We start from the raw sequence: 18,250 nt of genomic DNA on the forward strand, positions 1-18,250 counted from the left end.
CATCTATTCCAAAAATCTTACAAAGAGAAACATATAATGCCTTAGCCCTAATGTTTAAATTTCTTTTCAATAGTGGCTTAGGGGTGTTGATAGCAATCACAGACAAATTACCAACCTTGGCAGCACGCTCCTGTAGTGGCCCTCTTTTCAAGTAGGTTTTTTGTGCATCATACCTTGCTTGTAGGTTACCCATGTCAATTGTTTCATGCACATCATGGTTATGGTTAAGATTGAAAACTTCTCTAATTAGTTTAGGATAGACCCTAAAGATTTTTACTCTAGCATGATTCTTTATCCACCCTGTAATTGGGTCATATTTCTTGGCCAAATCCATTAATAAATCACTATCAAAGAAAACTGTAGAGATTGTCAACTTTCCAATATCAAACTCCCAGACATTTCTCAGAGGAGTATCCAATTTTTGCTCTAAAAACCACTTTCTGAATAATTCCAAACCTCCCATGGATACTTGAGCATCTCAAACCCAATTGGCCTTGTCATAGAAACCCTCTGCTACAGCTACTCTAAGGTTTTTTGGAATCAACTCCCTCCCCTTAGTTATCTCATGAACTGACAAAGGAAATTGTTCCAAAAAATCCTTTTGTGGAGGCATCTTTAAGATTTCAGAACCTTTATAACATCAAATTTTATTTCTACTGGTTATAGATCACTTACCCGCCAAATTTTCCCTCCTTTCTCTATAGTTTTCTCTGTGAATTTTTTTGAAACCCTTGAAAAATTCTGTGCCCTAGCTCTAGAAATTCTTTCGCACTGAGAAAATTTCTAACTATGCTTCAAAAATGGCAAATTCATATGCTATATCAGAGTATTTAGGTCGCAGGAAGGAAACTCTGTATCATACTTATTTCTGCAACCACTATTTTCATGTTGTATCTTGAATTTGAATTCTACCCGTTGATCTCCCTTTGATTGAACAGTTTCCTTTCAAAAATAGAAAGTATCTTAAAACTTTGGGATCTCCAACCACACATCAGAAGCTTGCTTGCCTGCATTATTTAAAGACCTCACATTTTGAAAAGGTGAGAATGCAGGCACTGTCGATCTTACCCTGATCGACAGTGAATCAAGATCTCTTTATTTGGTGGCCCACTAAACCAACTTGACCAATGAAAATGTTACCCTTCAATCCATGTGCTTTGACAATTTTAATTGCAATAATTTAAGTTTTTGTGTCCATGACATCGCTACTTCCAACTTGGAAAACCTGTCACTTTCCACCCATGAGCGTACTTCGTTACTTTTAATCTCTTCCAATATGGCATGACTCAATGCATTTCCTAAAGATTGGTTTAGGTCCCACCATGCTTGCTTGCCCACATTATTTAAAAATTGAGTAGCTTGATAATGTAGGAAAGCACAATCCATCGATCTTGCTTTAATCAATGGTGATCAAAATCTTGCAATGACTGTGCACTTTAATCAATTTGAATGGACCAATGAAATGCTTCCTCTTCATTCCATGTCATCTGACAACCACCATGGAGGACACAGTGTTATTACCTTTCTGCAAAAGGTGGGCCCATGATGTCACCATTTCCATGCATTGTGCACCCATTTCCCCGCATTATTTAAAGACCTCGTAACTTGATAATGCGAGAATGTGGGAACTGTGGATCTAAACAAGATACACGGTTGATGAATATTGATCATAAGGTAAAGTTTTCATTGATTTGAACAACCAATGACAGTGTAGGAAAAATAAAACATGTCCTGACAAATCTAACAAATCTGCAAAAAGTGTCTTGACCCATGCTGACATACAAGACCTTTTGCGGTGCACTGAATCTCAAAAACCATTAGGGGCTACATGTCACAAATGTGTTTCCCCACATTATTTAAAGACCTCGCAACTTGATAATGCGAGAATGCAAGAACCCTTAATCTTGAGAAAATCAATGGTGTTGAAAAAAATTTCAACTTGGCATCCTTTTTAAAATAAAATATCACAATTAAAGTGCATAAAAGGTTTATCATAAGTATACGAAGGTATTCTGATGCAAACAAATTTTTGGGATAAAATGCCCCGCCAAAATATTTGAAACAATACCTTTTGAAAATTTGAAAACTAGGACAACACAAAACAAAGGTATAAGGGTTTTCACACACTTAGGGCCTTTTCAAGGACAATTTGAGAGACAAACCCTAAGAATTTAAAAGGAAAATACAACCCACAGAATAGGGCACAACTAGGGTAATCTAACAATTTTCAAGATTTCATAAGATAAAACCCTAATTTACAAGAATCAAAGATTTAACTGATTTTTCACCCAAATATCAGAAGTTTTTCTATACTGTGAAAAATCACACCAACACCCCTCTCCATTGGCAATCAGAGATTTGAACACAGTTTTCAAAGGTCTCGTTCTTGCTCATACGGACTTTGATTTTGATGATTCTTGTTATGACCTTGGCTAATTTTTTGTGCTCTATCCACCAGTGGAGTTGTTTTTTGATTTTCATGCATGAATACTTCAGAAGTTATAGATTCTTGGTCATGACTATGCACAATTCTCATTTTGGAAACTTCAGAGGATCATAACTTTTTCATACAACCTCATATCAAGGCTATTGTTTTTTTGAAAGTGCATATTTTTTGAGTAGATTGCAGTGGTGCTATTTGTTTCCTTGATTATTGTGCCCAAGTTTCACTTTTAACATATGCTCTTCATGAGGGTTTGTAATGCATTGAACTCAAGACCACTAAGTATTTCTTTCTAGTGGTAGTTGTAAATGCACTAAAATAAAGTGCCAAATCATATTTCTTTGGGGGGGTTCTTTGATTGAGTAAAAATGGGGGGCTTTTTTGTAGCTAGGTTCTCTTTTTTTTGGCATTTCTTCTTTGCATTTCTTCATCATGGATCAAACAAATATGCCCATCCTAACTCCATACAATTACTTTGAGTGGAAATCATGCATGAAAATTCACTTAAGGAAGGCTGGATTAAATAGGATAACTATGGGACTTGAAACTGAACTTGCTAAAGATGAAGATAAGCCTAAGTGGTTTAACAAATGTGATGAGACGTATGGAACATTGTGTTTGTCTATTTCTCCTAATGTGCTATTTCACATTTAATCTTTAGATACACCAAATCAAATATGATTAAAGCTAGAAACACTATTTGGAACACAAGATTCAATGAGGGGTCATATTTTGGAAAATGAACTAATTAGTTTAAGTCTAGGCAATTTCAACACAATGTAGGATTTCTTCACTAAATTGAAGTCACTAAGGCTGCAGTTAAAACAATGTGGAATTGAAAAGCAAGATGAACAATTGATTCTTAGCATTCTCTCTAAGCTAAGTTCAAAATATTCCGTGTTTGTCTCTACCTTCTATGCTACTAAGGGTGCACTTGGTACTCAATTCACCATGCCATATTTAGGTGATTTTGTTGTCAATCTCACTCGAGAATAGGACAAGCTAATTCAGATGGGCACTCTCAAGTCCTCTAAGTCACATGCCTTAGCTACCAACCAAGGCACAATAGAACAAAAAGGACAAAGTAGTAACAACAATAGTAAGGATGAGAAACAAAATAATAGTGAGGAAAAGAAGGATCAGATACTAGTTGCTTCAAAAGCAACTATTGATACCCCATCTTCCAAGCATGATAAGCCTAAGAAAGAAAAGGTCAAATGTGCCTATTATAAAAGACCTAGTCATGGTGAACATAAATGTTTGAAGAAACAAATTGATCACTTGACACACATTCTTGAGAAGAATAATATTAGTGTTCCTAAGTCTATCAAAAAAAGTTCTAATGAAGGTTCTAACAAGGAAAAATAAAATAACAAGGGGAAAGGAATGGGCAAGGCCCTTGTTGCAGCTACTTCCTCACCATCCACTTGGGTTCTTGATTCGGGTGCTTCACACTACATGACTTCATCTAAGGAAGAAATTGCATCCTTCAAGCCGTGTACTATGCCTTCTATTTTGATGGGTGATAGCACGCTTATTGAGGTGTGTGGGAGAAGGTATGTTGATGTGGGAGATGGCACATTTAATGATGTTCTTTGTGTACCCTCATTGTCAACTAATCTCCTATCGGTATACCAGATCACTCACATAGGTTTAGGAAAATGGGTTGAGTTCACTCTTGATTTAGTGGAGATATGCGAGTTGCACAATGATTCTATAGTTGCAGTTGGGAGAGCAGATCATCAGTCACAACTCTATCAGTTTTCTCACTTTGTTCCTAATCCTCCTTTGACTATTTTTCTCACTCACTCTAATGATGTGAGTAAATTATGGCATGAGCAGTTTGGCCATCTTAACTTCCACTACTTGCATTAGCTTAACTAGCAGAGCATGGTCATAGGGTTGCCTTCTACTTTGACATTGGAGTCACTTGGAATACATGACAAATATTCTAATGAGTCAAATTCACCTAAGTAGTCTTTTAACTCCACTTCCAATGTAGAGAGTGATTTAGAGGACTCACCTCCTTCCTCTCCTAGTCATCATTCATAGGTTGATGATTTTCCTATAGATTCTCTATCTTCTAGTCCACTTTGGGCTAGACAAACCTTGTAGTCTATAGATGATTGGGTTAGGGATTCATTAGACACTAGGTGGACTCATTTGCAATTCTAGGATGCTACACATATCTTTATTGCTACTGCCTTAGATCCACTATATTTTCATGAGGCTTCTAGTATACCTGAGTGGGATACAACTATGTATGAAGAGTATAGTTCCTTGAAGAGGAATCACACTTGGGATCTTTTCCTTCTTCCTAAGGGAAGAAAACTTGTTTGATGTAAGTGGATCTATCGAACAAAATTTGCAAGCTTTGTTGGGGGTGCGAGATGCTTCATCTTTTGGGGGGGCCTCTTCCTCTCACTTGGAGTCTTGATTTTTTTGGGGGAGTCTCTTTTCTCTCTCTTTTGGAGGAATTTTATGTACATGGGTACCTCATCGGGCTTGACTTGCTGGGACCCATTTCTACATCCACCTAAGCTTCACTTATGGGGGGTTGTTAGTGTAGTTTTTTAATTTCCTAGTGGGTTATTTATTTTTCCCTATATTGCTAGTTCCTTCCTACACTTTTAATAATCTTGCTTAGGTTAATAAAACGTGTCTTATTTAGAAAGTGGTTGTGAGGTGTCACCTTCCTACATATGAGCATCCATTATCTATCTTAGGAAGATACTTTGCTATCTTTAGTCCGATAGATGGTTCCTCCTCATTGGTCAGTGTTGCCACCTCCTCCCTCTTCCTAGTCTATATAAGCATGCTACCTGGCTTGTATTTTTGATCAATTTCATTTGCATCCTCATAATGCTATTTTGCTTCCAGCATTTGCATTACTCTCCTTGAGACTAACTCTATGTTGCTATTTTTATTTTATCAGTTGCATTCATAGTTTAGATATCTATTCTTTGCACTAATTTTCTGGGTTATAAATCTTTTCAGATTCTAACAGTTATCCCATTATAGCTAAGTAATTATTTTGTTACCCAAATAATTTCTTAAGCTATAATACTTGATCTTATGTTGTGTTATGTTCTACCTTGCTAATTGTTTGTATTGGTAAATCCTCTATAAGTATTATCATATTATCTATACACTTTTTTGCACTAGCACATGTCATAATGACACTATCAAATATCTATCCTATGTTGCACACATTTCAATTTTGACTCTATCATCCATACTCACAAAATTTTTCTCTGTGTTGATGCAAATTGTCGAACACTTAAACAATTTTTTGTCTCTGATCTCACAATGAAATACCAAAGTATATGTCTCCATAAATGGCAACACAAAATCAACTAAATACTCAACTAACTTAACCATATTGCCAAAAAAATCCCCTTTGGCATTGATGGAAACATATGGGAAAAAATTGGATGTCCCAAAATTTTAATCAAATTGTGGCCTTAACAAAATTTCAAACAACTTCAAAATTTATTACAAAACTGTAATCTTACATATTACCATCTTTCCTTATCTCTCCTAGAAGAATGATTTCCTATATACATAGCTAAGCTCCCTCTCACATATGTATGCATCTTTTACATTCCTTCTTTTCTTTATACATATATCATCTATACAATCTATATAAGTTTCCTTTACATTCTTCTCCCCCTTTGACATCAATGAAAAAGGTGTCCAAAATTATATGTACAAGACAAAAATTGTGTTACCTTTCTCTATCCTAAATTGAGATTCTTGATATGCAATATTCAGAATCAAGTTTCAGCCTTTTAAGTTGCTTCCTTTAGTTATCTTTTACTACATATGACATGCTAATAAGTGCACATATTGCACATGATGTCACTTCCACTATACTCGATTTTTTACAAGAAATTTTTTATAAGATGTCTTTGTTGTAAGATGCTTCTCCAATTTCCTCTACAAAATGCTAATCTTAGGAGATAAATATTTTCTAAGGATAGATAATCTCTTTATTCCCTTCTCCTTTTAAATTCCAATACCTCTAATAGCATCATGAACCACCTATATTTATTATTCAAAATTATTCAATGCTCTCATCTTGTTGTTGCAATTTGATAGTGAGTGTTTGAAGCTTAGTCATTTAAATTTTATCTTATCATCAAATCCATTCAAATAAATGTATGGCATAGCATAATGTCCGTACAATTTCTTTCCCTTATCTCTATCTTTCCTTAGCTCCTTTCTACAAACATTCAATGTCTGTAAATCATATCTAACATTTGTGTATATTGTATCAAATAGTAATGCATCATGCTAAGTCTTAGATTGCACTAAAGCAATATCAGACAAAGTAGTGAACACAACATCAAAGTTTCTCGCCATTTCCTTATCCTTCTTTTGAATGTCTGGCTCTACAACATTATTCTACACTATATTTTGCATCCTCTCTAGAACTTTTTGCACAGTTCTCTCTAAATTCTTGAAAGAGTTCTTCTTCTTCAACAATTTACTTAATGAAGTTATCAAACCATTGAAATCATCATAATCATCATCAAATATTATAGGAAATGTAGCAACTTTTGTTGCTAGGTTAACTACTAGAATAGGTTTAATTACTTGAGTAGAAGTAATCAATGGTGCAACATAAGGTATGTAAACCTCATGTTAAAATTCTACCTGATCAAGTTTTGTCTCCACATGTGTTAGAATAGCAAACAATCTTGGTTCTTACATCACAATCTTCCATTTTTTTTTGAAGTTATTATTTCTACTAAAATTCCTCATGTCCAATCTAAAAAATCTTTCTACATGTCAAAATTTATTATATAACTAACATATAGCTATACTTCTTCTTTGATTGGGTTCATTCTGATTTACTAGTGCTCTATGATTTCTAACTTTATGTCCAAAGTTGTTACACTTATAATATACAATATGGCTCCTCATTCCATTAGCTCTTTCTTCATCATCAAATCTTCTTGTCTAGATGTTCTTTCACCAAATCTTCTTCTTTCATGACTAACTCCATAATTAGTACCTCTAAATATTCTACTATTCCTATTGTAATTATCAAATTTAGGTTTCCTACAACCAACCACTTTATGACCAATACCATGTCAATTATAAAAATAAAAATATTTAACTTTCTTAAATGACTTACTTGTACAATCTCTTGTCATGTGTCCAACTTCATCACATGTCAAACATCTACCTTTGAATTCATATCTCACTTCTTTAGGTGGTTAAACTTGCTCTATTTTCTTAGGTTCAACACATTCTTTGGGTTGACATACTTGCTCATCTTCTTTAGGTACTTCTACTTTATTCATAAAAGTTTCAAGGGTTTTAACAACTAGATCTTATTCCTTTCTTGTTTCATTTTTCTTAGCTGACATGCCAAGAAAATATCCAACTCTTGTCTTATCATAAGTAGGTCTTTGTATTGACATTTTCTCATCAACTTTCTCATTGCTAGTATACAACTTATCAAGCTATTGCTTATTCTATGCCAATTGTCCTTTCATAATGATATTGTATTTTTTAATTTTTTCATGTTGTAACTTTTCAGTTTCAAGTTTAGATGTGATTTCAAGATTGGATCTTGAATTTGTAATCCTTTAGGCTCAACTTTAGATTTGTAATCTATAATTCCTACTTTATAATTTCATTTTATTTCATTAATCTCAAGATCTCATTGCTATCTTTGATTGTTCTGGTAACTCTTTCTTGGATCTAACATGATATATCTAATCTTTCAACTTTCCAATATATGCCTTAGCATCTCCATATATGTGATTTAAACTATTAATTTTCTCAAGAGCTTCTTCAAGATTCTTTTGTAACTCTTCCATATCCATAGGGATCTTACTCAATTTATTAAGCCTCCTCTAAGTAATATTGACCTTATTAGGAGTATATTAAGTACATATAGTGTCTCAGTCCTTATTAGAGGACTAGGGCATGTTAAAAGCTTTAACCCTATTAGGAGTTTCCTCAACCATGTTAAGAGTTGGTGATACAACTACAATGTATCTAGGATGAGCCCACTACCCAAACATGCAATATAGAATTAAGCTTCTTTATAAAAATAGAGATACATACAAGACTATCTCGGTATTGTACTTTGTAGTTCCTTTGATCATACATCACTTTGAATTATTCAAGGCTCACATATAATAAATATGATCTTTACATAGGTTCTTATATCATCTACAACTCACAAATAAGTTTTCAAGTTATTATAACTTATCCTTATAGAAAAACTTTGTCCTATCAATCTTGATGCTTTCACATGCTTGGATAATTATAAAATTGGTATCTACTAACTCAAGGTTAATATATAGGATGTTTTCCCATCATTGATAAGTAATTATTTTGTTACCAAAATAATTCCTTAAGTTGTAATACTCAATCTTCTATTTTGCTTTGTTCTTCTTTTCTAATTACCTATACTAGTAAATCCTCTGTAATTATTATTGTACGATTTGTACACATCTATGCATTGATGCATGTCATCATAAAAATGTCAACTATCTATCCTCAACTACACATGAGTCAACTTTGACTATGTCATCCATACTTACAAAATCTATCTCTATGCTGATGTAATCTATCTAACACTTAGAACATTTTTTGTTTCTGATCTCACAATGAAATACCAAAAATAAGGAATATTGTCAATATGTATTTTACAAATTTTTTTTCCAATTAGATATTGTTAATTACTTTGAACCATGCATAAGAGAGTAAACAAGTAATGCTGAATAGAAATAATAACCATGCATAAAGTAAACTCATAACACCATATTTTGTCAACTAGGGAAACCCTAAACAAAGCAAAATCTTGGTGGGGATGATACCCACTAGATGATATATTGATATATATGTTTCTTATTAAAGGATGGACCCTATCGGGAGTCAATGAGAAAATTCAGTATAGAAAGTCCCTATTAGGAGACTTTGAATCCCTATTAGGAGTTGTAGTATAGTAGATACAAGACAAGATCACTACCCAAAAAAATAATTAGTCTTCAAGTATATATGTGTTGTATCTTTTTTCTTGACTAATCTCTGACCTCAGCTTGTTCTAGGATTATGAGTTTAGGTTCTCAAAACTTCACATATATCACTTCACAAAAAGTTTGCATATCACTTATTACAATAGAATTACACACTTCATTTTGCAAGATGTCCTTTGCATTAATACCATGCCTTTTCACAAATTTTTGCTAGGTCTAAGACAATAATATATACTTTTCCAACTTAGATAAACATCTAGGATGTTAGCCATAATTGGTCAAGTAATTATTTTGTAAACAAAATAATTCCTTTTCTTTAATTCTGTTATTTTGTTTCACTGGTATATCATGAATATATCTTTTCCATACAATTTGTACTGATGTTTGAGGTTATACAATAATCATCAACATGTATACTATCTCAATCTAACTTTTTTAGTCATAATATGATGTCAGAAATAGTTTACATATAAAATAATGTACTATTATACACCAAATTTCATACTTTGAAATGTTTTTAAGTACCAAAAGCTAAGTTTCTTTATTTACAAGATTTACTAAAAGTATGTATATTATGTGTTGTCATTAATGAAAATAATTACATCAATATATTATATATATATATATATATATATATATATATATATATATATATATATATATATATATGTAATACATATGTATATATGTAATACATATGTATATATGTAATACATATATATATATATGTATGTATATATATATATATGTATATATATATGTATATATATGTATATATATATATGTATATATATGTATGTATATATATATGTATATATATATGTATATATATATGTATATATGTATATATATATAGCCAATTTTCAAAAATCTCCCCCTTTGGCATTGATGGCAACAAAGTAAGGAAAATTGGCTAAGTGACAAAAAGTTAACACAAACTTACAATCCTTAACATCTAATACATTACATATACTTCATGTTAAAAATTCTCAATTGCTTAATTTCTTTCCCTTTGGATATGATTGCTACATCCATAACTCACTACACAATTTCCTTCTACAAATTCTCCCCTTTTGACATCAATGAAAAAGGTCAAAAAGTCAAAAAACTATTTAAAAAGTTGTCTATCTACTTGTCAATTTACTAATATTTTCATGCAATCATCAAAATTTTCTTTCAAACTATTCATACCTTTCTCCCATGTTTCCTTTTCTACTTTGGTAGTATTGAGCATTGCACATAAGGCATATGATACAATCTCAACTGCATTAAGCTCAGAGTAGGTGAAGTTTGCATAAGTGTCTTTAGCTTTGAGACATTGTTCCAATTGTCTTTCACCAAATGATATATTTAGAGAAATAGATTCTTTGAATTTTGATGGTCTTCAAAAAATTAGGTCTTTTTATGTTCTAGTTCCCTGATGTTTGAGTGAACATTGGCAACTTGTCCTTCCAACCAATCAACTCTGCAAGAGGGTTGATGTATCTGACTAGTTAGAGCTTCCATCTCATTCAACTTCCCTTGAATCTTTCTATCCAAATCTTTGGTGAACATATAAGATAATGTACATTTGATGTACAGTATTTGTCCAACTTGTTGACATCTTTGGAGTTCCTTGATACATGTATCAAGACTCAGGAAATAATTCTAAATATTCTAACAAATGGTGCTAAAAAGATTAACAAATGGTGCTAAAAAGATTAGCATCATCTAAAATTTGACCCTTAGACTCAACGACATTCAAAAAATTTGTAAATTCATCATCAAATGATTTTACAACTACTTGTGCTCTTTGTTTAGGGTCTACTTTTGTATGTTTGGCTATGAGGGTGATGTGCAATCTATTAGTCACCTACATTAATGCTCTTTGTAGACTTTTCACATTTTTGTTCTTCTCAAACAATTTTTTCAAGGATGAAATCAAGTTAGATTAATTGTCATGATCACATGTAAGGTTAGCAAGAGATATAGGAGAGGATGAGCTAGATGCTTTCACTTCATCTTCCTTTTGTTTCTTCTCTATTGCCTCCTTTGATCTTCTCTCTTCTTCTTCCTTCTCTTCTCTTACTTTATTTTCTCTTTCTTCCTTTTCTTCTTCCAACTTTTTCTCTTTTTCTTCTTCTCTTCTGTTTCCATCTTCTTTCTACTTCTTTTCTTCTTCAAGCAATTTTAGCTTGGCTTCTTTAGTAAAAAAATTTCTTCTTCTATCTATCTTTTAACTTACTCTATTAGTCTCAACTGATCATGAATAACTTTGGAATGGGGCTCAAGCTAATTAAAGAGATCTTCATCAATGTTAATATCAATCTACATAGTATCACCACTTAATGATACTTTTGAATTTTTCTCTGCAATAGTAGGTTCTACCTTTAACTCACTCATCATTCAATTGATGGCTTCTGTAGTTTTACTTCTAATAAAATTCTTTTCTCCTCCCATGAAAAAAATGGCCACATCTTACTTTGCAAGTAAGGGGCTAGTTTCTTCATTAATTTCTTGATTTCATCTTCATCGTCTATCTTGCACATAGTTCTTAGCATTGACTTCCAAAGTTCCATGTCTTTTTCATGAACTGGTTCCTTCCTAGCCACAAGTCTATCATAGACTTTTTTATTCATCATGCCTTTAATATTCTCAAGTTTCAATTTATTAAGGATCATATATCTCATAGTAGATATTTATATTTGTTCTTTCTCAATATCATTATATAAATCATAGAACTTGTTTTTATGCACAAAGTTGACAATGGCTATGTTGATTTTCTCTTAGGTTTCCATGGTTGCCTTATTTTACCTATTGGATGGTAAGAAGAAATGAATTTATCTAGTTATTTGTCTTCTAGTTGTTCTATATTCATAGGGATCTTAGTCAAGTTGTTAAGCCTCTTCTAAGTAATTGTGCTTTAATACTAATTGTTAGAAATAAGGAATACTGAGAGGGGTGAGGGAGGGATGGGGCGAGGCAAGGGGTGATTCAATATTTTACAATTTTTTTTTGCTAATTGGATATTTTTAATTACTTTGAACCATGTATAAAAAAGTAAACAAGTAATGTTGAACAAAAATAATAACTATGCATAAAGTGAACTCATAACAGCATGTGTTAACTAGGGAAACCCTTGCCAAAGGAAAACCTTGGTGGGGATGATACCCACTAGATGATATATTAATATATATGTTCCTTGTTAGAGGATGGACCCTATTAGGAGTCAATGAGAAAATTTAGTATAGAGAGTCCCTGTCAAGAGACTTTGAAACCTTGTTAGGAGATTCCAACCCTATTAGGAGTTGTAGTACAATAGATGCAAGAAGAGCTCACTCCCCAAACAACTAATTAGTCTTCAGGATATATAGGTGTTGTATCTTCTTTCTTGACTAATCTTTGACCTTAGCTTGATCTTAGATCATGAACTAAAGTTCTCAAAACTTCACATATATCACTTCACAATAAGTTTGCATATCACTTATTACAATACAATTGCACACTTATTTTCACAAGATGTCCTTCCCATAAATTCTATGCCTTTTCACAAATTGCTACTAGGTTAATATACTTTTCCAACTTAGAGTAAACATCTAGGATGTTGGCCCTAATTGGTCAAGTAATTATTTTGTAAACAAAATAATTCCTTTCCTTTAATTGTGTTGTTCTATTTCACTAGTAAATCATGAATATCTCTTTTCCATATTGTTTGCACTGATGTCTGAGGTTATACACATCATCATCAACTTGTATATTGTCTCCATATAAGTTTTCTAGTCATAATGTGACATTAGAAATATTTTACATATAAAATAATGTACTACTATAAACCAAATTTCATACTTAGACAATTTTTCTGAGTACCAAAAGCTAAGTATCTTTATTTCTGAGGTTTACTACAAGTATGTACATCATGTGTTGCCATTAATGGAAATAATTACATCACTATATATAGCTTATTTATTTCCATTGAATAATGACATGGCCGACTTGGCATGGTCATAAAAATTGTATCAAGGAGTTATTTAATGGAAAATAGGTCCTTGATCACTTGCAACTACTATTCCCAGTGTTTTCCATGCCTGATTAATGCAGATTTTATCCTCCCCCCATTTGGTTCATCCATCTACTCTACCAAAGATGTTATGGTCATCATTTCTATCTGTTCAAGGATTGAATTGCACATAAAGATTAGATTTTATGCATATGGATGTGTACCTTGATCAATCTTCTTGGGGTTGGTAGTGATTGTTCTTTGTGACTTGAAGGTAGTGATTGAGCTTTGGATTTCACTAGAAGTTTTCTTTGTTATTCTTGAGCTGTAAAATCAAGTTTTGTAACCCTTCCAAGGGTCGATCTTTTCTATAATTCTATAACAGTTGTATGGAATATCCTACTACTATAATTTCCTTTGCCTTTGAATGAATATAATTCTCTATTGTATCTTTTTCGTCGATTAATATATTGTGTAATACCTTCTTTCCTTATGTTGATGTGTTGTCTCTATTCTTTAGCTCAAATGTTGTATCTATTTTACCTCTAAATGATATAGAGTGAAGCTCCTTCCTTATAAAATTATATTTCTATCTAATCTACATATGATTGTTGAGTTAAAGTAAAGTTTGAATTTATGTGCTTTGAGATTATATTGATGAACTATGCATTTCTACCCAAAGATAAGATTAAGCAAACTATTTTGGTGTACCACCCACTTTAGATTAGATTAGGTAGTTTGATTTTCATTCATTTCTTTCTCCCTTTTCCTTTTAAGAAGTAATTAGTTGCACCCTAATAGTAAGGAAGTCAATGTTCTCTAGAGAATCAATCTCATTGTTCAAGTCCCACAACTTGGAGATTTTTTCCATGTTTCACAAGGTTTTATGTAGGTCAAACTTTAGGTGAGGGTGAAAAATTTTGTGACAAGAGTTTTTGGGACACCTGGTGGGATTGATCTAGATTCATAAGTCAATTGGGTAGCTAGTTTGAAGATCCATTCACTAAGGAATTAGGTGTTTTTCTCAGTGCCATCAGCCTTTGAAAGTATTCATTCAACACCATGGTGACTCTATGCATCGATTGGTTTCAAGGAAAAATAATGTTGGTATGTAAAGATCATTCTTGATCTTTTATGATTTTTAATTTTTCTACGAAAATGCAATTTTTATGAAACTGTAACCGTAGACCCATTTTGTAGAAATAACTACTATTCCCACTCATACCATGAAATTTATATTCCTTATCCCTCACATGGCCAATTTCAATCCCAACCCCAAGCTAATTATAGCTAGTATGCTCAAGGTTATTCCTATCCCCCTATCCCTAATCCACCAGTCACAAAATCCCCATATAAAGAGTTTAAAGAAATGATGTTGGATCTCCAAGAGAAATTTGACTCAAGATAAAGAAACAATTTGAAAGGATCAACATAAAGCTTCATGAGAAGACAATTTCCCTCGAAAGCTAAATGAATAAAAATGATGAGTTGTTGTTAGCCTATGATAAGTGGCTTAATGAGATTGCAAGGTAGCAAGAGATTGGGAGACATCAAGAGGAGATGGCATAAAAGGCCTATCTCCAACAAGGGAAGGAGTAAAATTGAGCCCATATGTTGGTCTCTCCTTAGTTTCAGTCTCCCCTACAATATCAAATGATTAGCTTGCTCAATTACCTTATAGTGATCCCATGGCCAAGTTAGAAGAGCTCAATGACTACATAGATGGTTTGCTCATGGCTTTTTCTAACTTGGGAAGGACATTTGATGAATTTCATAACCCTAAGCTTCCACATAGTGGGAACTTTTCCTTTGTTATAGTACAATAGGGAGATCTCATTTTTGACCCTTATGAGCATTTGGTGGTATCTAAGACAAAAACTATTATTAGAGAAGTTCAAGAGGCTCTCTTCTAGTTGTAGTGGGAGGAAGAACTAAAACATAGGCAATCTAAGGAGGATCTTGCAAGTAGATTGGCTATTGTAGAAGAGAAGACAATTTTCAAGCTTGTACAAATGCAAGAAACTAAAGAACAAGAGCCTCCAAGGACAAAATTTGCACACTTCTTGTAGATAAGTCCTCCTATCCTGCAAGACAAGATATCAGAGCCAAAGGCACACTCAAAGTAACATTTCCAAGTCTATCTGAAGAAGAGCCACCCAAATGAAATTTTTGTAATTTTAGAAAGAGTGAACCTCCTTATATTTATGTTCCTTGTTGTAATGACCAAGAGCTAGTAGCTCCTCAACATGATGTTGAGTTTTTGCTAAGGGTGAAGGAGAAAGAGACAAATAACATTGAGATCATTCCAATTTCTTGAGGAACAAAATTTGACATTTGAGCCTAGGGTGGAACTTGAGGACATGTTGCAAAGGGAAGAGTTACAACCTACTAAGGAGAACAAAGAGGTAGTTGTCAAGTAGAAGGAACATGATCCAATCTTCTTATTTGAAGAGCTTCCCTCTTTTGTTGAGGAAGAAGTAGAAGGAAAGTCTATTCCTTCTCTTGAGGAAAAAATCATGGCTTTTGAGCCTTTACAAGTGAATGAGGATCTACTACAAGTTGAGTAGGAAAGAGATCATTTTTTGTAGTAGACAATCCTCCATGATGTGGAGGATGGAGAGGAGAGCCTCAAGAATAGCTCTATCCTTAAGGAGGAACATTCTAATATGCATGGGGTTATTCCTCAACATATGCATATTATTGTAGCTATGATGGAGGAGATTGATGATGAGGATGAACTTTTGGATGATTTTGATGCTATCTTCTCTTCCATAGATGTTGAGCCATCATATCCTATATATGAAGTGCATGTTCTTTAGCAACAACAAGTGGAGATTCACACTATAACAATATCTCTCAAGGGGGTGGGTCATGAGCATCATGAGAAAGAGGTGGAAATTGTTTCTTTACAAGAAGAGGGGCCACTTCCAAATTAGTTGGATGCTATCATTATGGAGCAAAATATGGTCAAGGATGATCTTTTGACCTTGTACCATCAAGGGGATGCCCTATCAGGCACTTGGTTTTGCAAAAAAATACCAAGTTTCTCTCAATCATGCTCACTCATGAGCATGAGGGAGAATTCTACAAGGAAAAGAAAACATGTTTTGCTCAAGTTGACAATCTCCCAATGTAGGAAAGCTTCATAGTTTTTAGCATTGGGAAGGAGGAATGCCATGTAGCAATATGTTTGTCATGCTTGTTGGTCTTTTCAATTGTCCACATGCATGGAAGAAGAAATCAACTAGTGAGGAAGGGTAGCTATTTCAACAAACTAGTCAATTGGTTTGTTTGATATTTTTTCATAAATTCATGTACATATTAAAGTAGGTGTTTTCTAGGTTTTGAAGAAGTGAAAAACCATATGCTATTTCTCTATGAGATAGAAAGTTTTGAAGTTTTTTGCAATTATAGAGTTTGTAATTTTTCTAGTTGGAAGCTAACTAGGTCTCATTTTTTGTAACCCTATAGCCCAATAGATTTCTTAAGGCCATTGGTCCATGCTTACCAAGTAAGCATCCCCTCTGAGTTGCTAAGAATTTTTGACAAATTTTTCACCATTTATCCCATTGTAGATTGTAAGGAAACTCAGGTGCGGAAACAACTTCCTACACTAATCTCTTAAGATAAGTATGGTGCAAATCTTATTAAAATCTTTTACACTTATAGATTTTCTATCATGTAAATAGCAATATTTCAGCCAAACAAGCATAAAGAAAATAGATAGAGAAAGAAACACATAACACAAAGATTTTTTGGTGGGGAAAAAGCTTTCGGTAAAACAACCCCACCTCTCCAGAACCTTCACAATGTATTATCTTCAACACAAGGTTACAATACACTTGCAATGCAAGTTCAACAGTGACAACAAAAGACTCTAGTAGCAACTCACAGTAGCAACAATACACTTTCTCGTATAACCTCTCTTTGAAACCCTAAAAATACTTATAACATGTGCTTCACTTTAGGGCTACTCCCAAAGGTAACCGTATTAGGGTTTTTACAATTCACAAAACCCCACAATTGGGGTAGAGTGTATAGTACTCAAATTTATTAGTTGCCACATGTCCTCACCTATCATTGAATCTTCTTGACATAGCTCTTACGTGTCATAGGAATCTGTCATAGCCATTTTAGCCATGATCTTATACACAATTCAAGATGCCGACACATCAGCATTATTTGCAAGAAATACATTTTACAAAAAAAATAATAAGAATAAGAATTATCCAAGGTTGAGACACCTTATTCCTAACATTCTCCCACTTGTCAAACACCTTATAAGAGCAACATGAACATAACAAGAACTAACTGCTATAGGTTAAAAGGCCCATAGACTCCGAACACCATCTAAACTTCTCAGTGCCCATTAGTTTCGTTAATGCATCTACAAAATTCTTCACAGTATCTACCTTCTCCAAATTTACCTTTCCATCTTCCACCATATCTCTCATAAAGTGAAACTGCACATCAATGTGCTTCATTTTGGCATGGAAAGTTGGATTCTTTGCAAGGAAAATAACACTCTGACTGTCACACCAAATAGTAATCTGTTCAGCATCAACATCAACATTAGAATACAATCTCCTAAGCCAAATGGCTTCCTTACAAGCATGAGTAGCAGCCATGTACTCAACTTCTACAGTGGACAAAGAAACCATAGGTTTTCGCTTGCTCATCCAATTGATGGCACCACCAAACATAGTGAACACATAAGCACTGGTGGATCTCCTTCTATCAATATCACCTGCCCAATCTGAATCCACAAACCCATGAATACAAATTGAATGCAGAGATCTAGAAGAGTTACCATGATAAAATATGGAGTAA

At 33.4% G+C, this 18,250-nt stretch overlaps 1 pseudogene; it reads right to left on the bottom strand.

Annotated features, from left to right (window-relative positions):
* LOC149530587 (uncharacterized) overlaps positions 1-18,250 on the bottom strand; it is a 168,053-nt pseudogene that overhangs the window by 111,165 nt on the left and 38,638 nt on the right.

Source organism: Cupressus sempervirens, chromosome 11, assembly GCF_028749045.1.
Source record: "Cupressus sempervirens isolate cs-2001-9-10 chromosome 11, ASM2874904v1, whole genome shotgun sequence".
Lineage (NCBI taxonomy): Eukaryota > Viridiplantae > Streptophyta > Pinopsida > Cupressales > Cupressaceae > Cupressus > Cupressus sempervirens.